This window comes from Sinocyclocheilus rhinocerous, unplaced genomic scaffold (genome assembly GCF_001515625.1).
Source record: "Sinocyclocheilus rhinocerous isolate Xijiao unplaced genomic scaffold, SAMN03320098_v1.1 scaffold165, whole genome shotgun sequence".
Taxonomy (NCBI): Eukaryota; Metazoa; Chordata; class Actinopteri; order Cypriniformes; family Cyprinidae; genus Sinocyclocheilus; species Sinocyclocheilus rhinocerous.
This window is the reverse complement of record NW_015630990.1, coordinates 449,629-458,202: the sequence shown is the minus strand read 5'-3', so window position 1 is coordinate 458,202 and position 8,574 is coordinate 449,629.

Genomic DNA, 8,574 nt, shown 5'->3' with positions numbered 1-8,574 from the left:
CGCTCCGGCCGGGACACGGCATCACAGTATGGTAAGGGGCATAACATTTCCGTCACACTAGGGGTGTGCGATATTGACAAATTATATCTCGATATTTTATGGGATTTTATCGATAACGATAATTAGACGATATTTTGCTGAGTGTGTTATTGTGCTGGTACCTTAAGGACTGCCGAAGACAGCTGACTCCTAATGTTTTTAATATTCTTCATATTCTGTGTGGTGGTCAGTTCATACTGATAGAAATTAATCTTTTCCAATAAGTTTAAACTGATTTTTGCATTTTATGGGCATTTTTACCTTTATAAAGCCATTTTTTCTAAAAGTGTCCATTATCTTTTGAGTCAAATTCTTACATTTAATCAGGGAATTTGAATAATAAGACATTTGGGCTGTTACCAAGCAAATTAAATCAACACAGAAGCTGCATCTGAAGTGGCATTTAGATGTATTTACACATGTATTTTGTTTAATGCAAGACATGAATGCATTTAACCTTCTATTACAAATGCATAAATAATGTTTTGATATATTAAACATAAAACGTTGAATACTGATATTTGAAATGATTTAAAACATGAAAAAAATCTATTAAAAAAAAGAAAAAGCCGAAATTTGATATTAAAACCGCCAGCAGGTGGCAGCAAATCACTGTTAATAAGTGAGTCATTGCGATTGAACCGAATCATTTAAATGGTTGATTCATTCAAGAACGAAACACCGTCATGTTGCTCAGAGACACAAAACAGTGCTGTGGCTGTATTCGGAATTATTTTTGTTGGCGAAATAGAGCAAAAACAAGCAATATGGCGTCTAAACGTATGTAAGTCTCTTAATTAACTTATTGTTTATTGAATTCAATGTCACATTTGTAATCATGGTAATTTTTGGAGAAAAACGGCACTCTTCGTGTGAAATTGAATAACTATATGAAGTGGTATAAATATATAAATTTTCTGCCATCATGTCTTGAATTTGTGATCATTCTAAATGCATTTTAATAGACTGAATCATGCAGTGAAAGAAAACACACTAAATGCGCACACGCACTAGTCTAGACTTCACGTAATGTATGCGTGCGCTCTGTAGGGATGTTTTGAATGGTTTTTGCAAAATACTCGATAATGTCAAATCGCACATCGTTAAAACAACAATTACGATATTATCGCAGACGATATATATCGCACACCCCTACTACTAGGTACTTATACTATATTGACTGGGTTAAATAGAATTGCATTTCTAAAAAGAGACTAAAATACAATTTTCATTGACTAAAACTAGACTAAATGTCATCAGTTTTCGTCGACTAAAACTAGACTAAAATGCTCAGACTTTTAGTTGACTAAAACTTGACTAGACTAAAAAGAGTATGAACGTGACTAAAACTAATAAAAACTAAAATGACAGTTTCACACAAAGACTAAAACTAAAATTAAAACAGGCCGCCAAAAACAACACTAGATACTACTATCCTGCTATCATAATATAGAAAAAAAGCCTCATAGGAGTTCTGGTTATAAAATGTCATGTTGTGCAACTCCCCAGTGAGGGAAGAAATTTAAACTTATATTATTAATTGATGATATACAATTTGTAATTTACATTATACATTTTGCTAATTTTTTACATAATAGTTTTAAATGATGAAAATTAAGCTGTTTTTAAGTAGTCGTTAAATTGATTTTTTTTCTTGCACCGAAAAATGAACTCAAAACCATATGAAACCAAAATGAATACAAAGAATAGGCCTACATTTCTATGAACTTGTCACACATTTTAAACTATATTTCCTCCATTTTAAAAGATTTTTTCTTTTATATGGCTCTTGTTTGTCACTGACCTCTGTGCCCTTGCAAATCTTTGTTAGTTTGGACTAGGCCTAATTGTTCTTTCTTTTCTCCATATGACCCTTCGTATTTCTTTTTTCCCTCTGCATGTGTGCAAATGAAGTTTTCACCCTGGCAATCGCACCTTTAATTAAATCAAAACAAAAGGTGCTAAGGCTGCTGATCGTCAAGGCAGAGGAGGAAAGAGGGGAGAAGAGGGTTACAGAATGCAATGAATATCAATGTGTGATGAATGACTGGGCTCCCCCAGCTGTCATCCAAATGAACGTGAATATTCAACTCTTTCCCCTCCACTTAGCTTCCATTTAGCTCTGATGATATTTCATTAGCTTGTCCCATGGTGCTGCGAAACGATAAGTGATCCGCGGAAAGTTGTTTCGCCTTCATGTTTATTCTAAAACAATACTTACTGCATTCTGCCATGCATTTCCTTTTCTTTCTCATTTTTGGCGTACATGCCCACAACCAGCACGGATCAAATGACTCTTATGAACTAGTACTTTTTTTAAGAGTCAGTGAAAAAGATTTGAACTTGTGAGTTAGCGGTTTGAATCAGTCTCATATATCTATATCTTTATCTATATATTTAGTCTAGATCTATGAATTATATAGACATCTATCTTTCGCAGATGCGATGTCTGCTTGAAAGAGCAGCAAACCGTCTTCTTTCTCTCTCCATTCGCCTTCACCTGCTCTTAGACTATCCGCTCTTAGACTATCCGCTCCACCACACCAATGTCAACACATCCTCTTCATGTCAAGACAGATTGGTGTGTTAGCCCGATGCTAAGCCTTGCATTTCAGTCATTGCTTTCCCATTCCTGCGCCACGTATTGATTTTGATGAAAACAACTTCCTAATCAAAATAAACAACATGTCAGTGAGCCATTCAAGCTAACAGAAATATTAGCACAGCATGATCCCCTGGCTGGGCAAGCTCAGGGTCTACCAGAGCTCCTGACCTGGCAGGGGGTTGCAGTGGAGGGTGGGGGCAGTTGTGTGTGAGTGTGTCTGAGGGGGATGCTTTTGCATGAACATCAAACCAGCAGTAGCGGTACATTCCACTTCATTGATGCACTACGATTCAAATTTGCACATACATTTCTTGGAAATCTTTTTTCAAGCTGTGAATTCAATTCACAGCTGCCTGAAATAAAGGGATAGTTCACCCAAAAAAGAAAATTCTGTCATCATATACTCACCCTCCCAATGTCATTCCAGACTTTCTTTCCTCTGTGGAAAAAAAAGATATTCTGAGGAATGTCTCATTGGTTTTCAATAAGGTGATAGTCAATAAGGTAAAAAAAAAAAAACTTTTATTGTATGGGCAAAAAATATTTATTTGTTTTCCACAATAGAACTAAAGTCATACAGGTTTAAAACATCATGAGGGTGAGTAAATGATGACAGAATGTTTTTTTTTATTTTTTATAAATTCATACTCTTGGCTACACTGAACTAAAGCTGAGCCCAAACTAGCCTGATTTGGCCTCTCATTGCCAACTTAAGACAACATTTATCAACTGTGATAGACCTACATGACCCTCACTGCTAGATTTACCTCACAGATGAATTCAAGTGGTGTTAATTTTAAGTCTAGGGCTCTCCCACCTCCTCCCAGAGGCCCTAAGCTGCCCTAGTGACCCCTGGGCTGGTTCCACTCACTGCTGCAGGGGAGCGTGTCAGCTTGGGGGCCATCTCGATCGCCCCAGCATGCCATGGGGTAGGCAAGGCTCTGCACAGCATGGGCAAGAGAGCGTCCATGCCGGTTTTAAGGTCATGCTAATTGCCACACTCCTCCGTCGTGCCATCACTTAGCGGCGGAGGCTGCATTCAGAGCATGGTGCAGGTGTTGGGTGCCCTTTAAACCTTTAATTAAATATCACTGTAAAAGGTTAATGCAGAGAGCCAGGTATTACAGCCTGCAATGAGCGTGCAACCGTAAAACTCAATTTGAGTCTGTTAGCATGTGAAGGATTGACCTGATGGTTATTTTATCAAACGAAATGGTGAGACGAGTCAGGATATTTCTGCTATTGTGTGATATTCAACAGCATTATTTAAAACTACGGTTTTAATCTAATACGCAAAACCCTGTTTGAATAAACTATCGGCTGCACAATTAGCTAAAACATTCCCAGCGCAAACGTGTCAACTGGAGCATCTGTATGATTTAGACTAAATATCTTTGGCACTATATAAAGAACAATTGTCACCTTTTGATAATCTAATCAGGATTTTGTGCGACCCTTGATAATGAGACCCATCTGCTGGTGGCTTATAATGATGCAAACCAGAAAAAAAAAGTATACAAATGCAATGCAACTTCTTTCATTTTAGGCTTAAAAGAGACTTTACCAATTAATACATAATTAAAACGTGACAAAAAGTAATGTCAAACAATTACGATTTACCAAACCTTCAAAAAGGAACATAAATTGCAGACTAAGCAAAGAGAGAAGAGACAAAAATGTAGTATGTGAGTGAGGAATGATTTGGAAATGTGGCCAACAATTCTTACATTTTTAGATTCAACCCAGCCACAAATCAATAGACTCGATGTTGCGCACTGTGGAAATATTTGGATATATTAGGAAAATATGTCTCTGCCCGAATTCTAAGCTGTGATATGAGACTTTATAAATATTTGCAGAGGAAATTTTACAGTGTCTGTTATTCAGCCTTTTGAGGAGAACGCAGCTGTGATGGAAGAGCATGTATGATTGGTATGACATTAGGTTTCAACACACAATTAACATAAATGGCCCTAATTAACAACCTTTTTCAGAGACATGGTAATGTGGCCAAAAAATAAAAAATCTGGCTTGAGTCCTATTCAGATAAAATCAGCTGATAAATCTCAGTACTTTCAGTAAAACTAATAAATTCAAGGTATAGGTCACCAAAAAAAAAAAAAGAAAAAAAGAAAGAAAGAAATTTTCATTATTTAGTCATCCGTAGTTGTTGTTTCAAACTTGTATGACTTTAATTTTTCTGGGGGACATAAAAAAAATATATTTTTAAAAAGTCAATGGAGTCAAATGTTGTTTTTGAGTTTTATAATATGAAACATTCTTCAAAATATTTTAATTTGTCAGTGGCATGAAGGTAAGTAAATAATTACAGAATTTTCATTTTTTGGGTGAATTAAACGGCAGCTTTTCAAATTCACAATATTAGGATTAATATATAAATGATGTTAATTAAGTTATTAAGCCACTAAATTAAATTCATAAGACATATTAATATGCTTAGAATTTATAAAACTCTTTTTTTCTCTCTCTTTGGAAAGGCATATCATCAGCATCTTAGCACAGTGTATTCAGTATGCATCAAGCATCTGGAAGCGTCAGCCATTTTCATATGGTATTTTCATACCATATTTCAGCAAGGCAGAATAATCTCACTTAACATAAGAACGGTCCTTCTCTCTGGTGCACTGCATTGCCCCCTGCTGTGGTTTTGTTGTTTCTAGTTTTGTTAAATAATTAATTCTTCCTCACAATTCCTTCCATAATCTATAGCTCACCATAACCAGGAGTAACTGTGCCAGAGTCTTATCCGTGACAATAAAAATCTAGACGTTGTGTGAGCAGTATAAAGTGTTGAATAGTACAAAGTATAAAAATGTAAGCGCCTTCATCTTAATTTTTGAGTTCTCCTTTGTGGCTCCTGGTTTTTCGGGGTTCTTTTGTGGCCCAGCAGATCAGGGCATGAGGAGCCCAGTAATTTAATTCTCTTACCATCCACCTCCCAGCCCAACCTCCGGACCACAGCTTCTCTCAATCTCTTGTTTTCTTTTCAAGCCTGTATTTGCCTTCTCCCTCACTCTCTTTCTCTATCTCTCTCTGGGCTGAGGCTGTGCTGAGCTGCCTCCCTGTGGTGAGGGTTGAATCCAGGGGCCACCTGCAGCAGCCGCCGCTAGCGCAGCCAGACGCCGTCGGCCCCCTTTGATATCTGTGCGGCAGCCACCCCAGCCACATTTACGCCCGCGCACCAGCCGCAGAAACCACCAGCTAATGTGGGATATCAAACAACAGTCGCCTTCTTTTTCTCACCCGCTTTTTTGTCTCTCTCTCTCTCTTCAGCCTTCATTCTCTCTTTCTCCCTCTCTTTTTCCGGGGGTTTGAATTTGGAGTATGTTTAAGCCGCCACACCAGCCGGGCTCAGGCCCTTTCAGAGGCACAGCTTGGGCTCCCCATCTGGCCCATGGCCTCTGTGGCCGCCTCTATATTACATTGGCTTTTGTTAGCGGCGGCCCAGCCAAACAGGACCAGCCACAGGCCGCCATTTTCACCACCACCTGAGAGGAGATGAGAAACGGGGGAAACGCACACAATGAAATGAGCCGCATTTTTCAAGTGAGCTCCTCAGGGAAGCCAAAGCGAAGATGAAAAGAGAGTAGGGAGGGACGAAGAATAAAACAGAAAAAAACTACTTTCATAAATACACGTCTGACCAATTGCCAACAATGGTACACAAAATTAAAAAGAAATGAAAAGGCATTCTACCTATTGCAACGTTACCGCTGTTTTTTCCGCATGTTTTTCACTGTATATATGTTAACAGTAAGTGACTGAATTGAGAAGCTTGGAAATATGGTTTGGTCACGTCTGACAACGTTTATATTTTTCAGAGCGAGGAAGCTACATTCATGCAGGGATTCTAGCAGGCACCCCAGGAAGACTGGGATAATTAAATGAATTGACTAAAAGGATGCAATGAATATCCCTGCACAGCATCAGGTTAAAGTCGACAAAATTGAAGTCCAATCTAAAGAGTTTCAAATCAATTTACTTGAACAGTAGAACGTACATCATCTGACACTGTGGTTAATTTCTGTTTGCGATGTATATGTACGCATTGTTATCCAACCATTAGCCGCAATGCATTCTCTATAAAGGCCGCCTGATGCTGATAAAAATAGTTTTTATGTTCTTAAATACGAAAAGCAACAATAACAGCACAGCGTTTAGTTTAAGGTGCTATTCATTCCACCGACAACAGAATAAAAACACTATCAGGGGTAAGCTCCTCGGCCTATTACACATAAACGAAAACATCCACATGCTAAAAAATAAACAATGAACAAGTGCTGTGTGTACAAACACCTACTTACAAAGATGCTTACACACCAGAACAAATGCACACACACACACACACACCTGAGGAACATGTGGTGCTAAACTTAAGCTAATTAAGTGACAGACAATTGCACTCAGGGGAGACATTCCTAGGAATCACTATCAACAACTGGATCAACATGGTAGGGAAGAGAAGGTGTTTATTAGCCAGTTGTCCGTACTTTGCTTCGCACTAAAGTGTTAAAATGGCTCATTGCTTATGCGATCTCTGTCTTTTTTTGGAGAGGTCATGAGGAATGTTTGATATTACATTCAAGGATGGTTTAAGTAGAATAATAATCATATTAAAGGTACAGTTTACCCCAAAATAAAAATGTTGTTATTCCAAACCTTTATGGCTTTCTTTTTTTCCAGGGGAATACAAAAGAAGATACTTTAAAGAATATTGGTAACAAAACAGTTTTGGTTACTATTGTATGCTTTCATTGTATGATTAAAAAACACCGAGACATTTATCAAAATATCTTCTTTCATGTTTCACAATAGAAAAAATTCATAGAGGTTTGGAACTATGAGTAAATGAAGACCGAATTTTCATTTTTGAGTGAAAAACCCTTTCAACTCTTGCAAATCTAGTAATAGATGAAAATGCATTTTGTATTTGCAAACAGTTTGATTTGAAATTTTTGGATATGTATAACTATTAACAATATTTGGATTTGTGACCTTTTTTAATGTTTATATTATAAATATACATTTTATGATTTATCTCCTGTCTGATTGTAAGAGTATATTTTTCTACAAAAAGATGCAGTTACTATTGACATTAGTCAATCTGTTACCCAGTGAATTTTTAGGTTGTAGATTTAATAATGATGCTAAACATGTAATTTTGTAAATGTTGTAACTGGAAAAAAGGAAGCTAGACATTAAACGAGGGGTATCTGATGCATGAAAGTAGAATATATTTCTGTCAAAGAGGGAAAAGTAAATATACACAGACACCATCAAACATTATCGCCAGAGATTTAAGGAGGCATCCAGATATCAAATGCCTGTCAAATCTGTTAAGATCTGCAAACGTCTGATAAAAGCACACACTTCTGTTGCTAAAAAGTCTAGCAAAAACAATAAATGTTAATTCTGCCGCTATCTCCCGGATAGATCCCAGATAGATGCAGATCCATTGTGCTACACAGGAGGAGTTTGGAACGCTCTGTGGTTATGGCTCTAATGGCTAGTCGTTAGTAATGCTCAATGATTATCATTAGGAAAACTCGTGGCTGAGCGTGGAAAAGCATATTACAATACACACCAGGCTGGGTGAAATACAGAATAAGGCATGAATGTCTCACAAAGGAACTTAATGTTTTATAGACGTAATGATAAAATCGTTGATGGATAACTATGGAAGGTGTTTTACATTTTCTGTGGCCCACAATGAGTTGTTAGAGAGCGAACAATGAAAAGCCCTCTCTGAGTGCTGTGTTCCAGTCACTTCACCTTGAACAAGCATGCGAATGTGCTGTCTATTGTTGTAGATTGTCTTCAAACGCTGTGAAAACCCTAAACTGTCCCACTAAAAGCCCATTACTAAGACATGACCATGGCAAAATGGATGCAGTTGTAAGATAATGTGT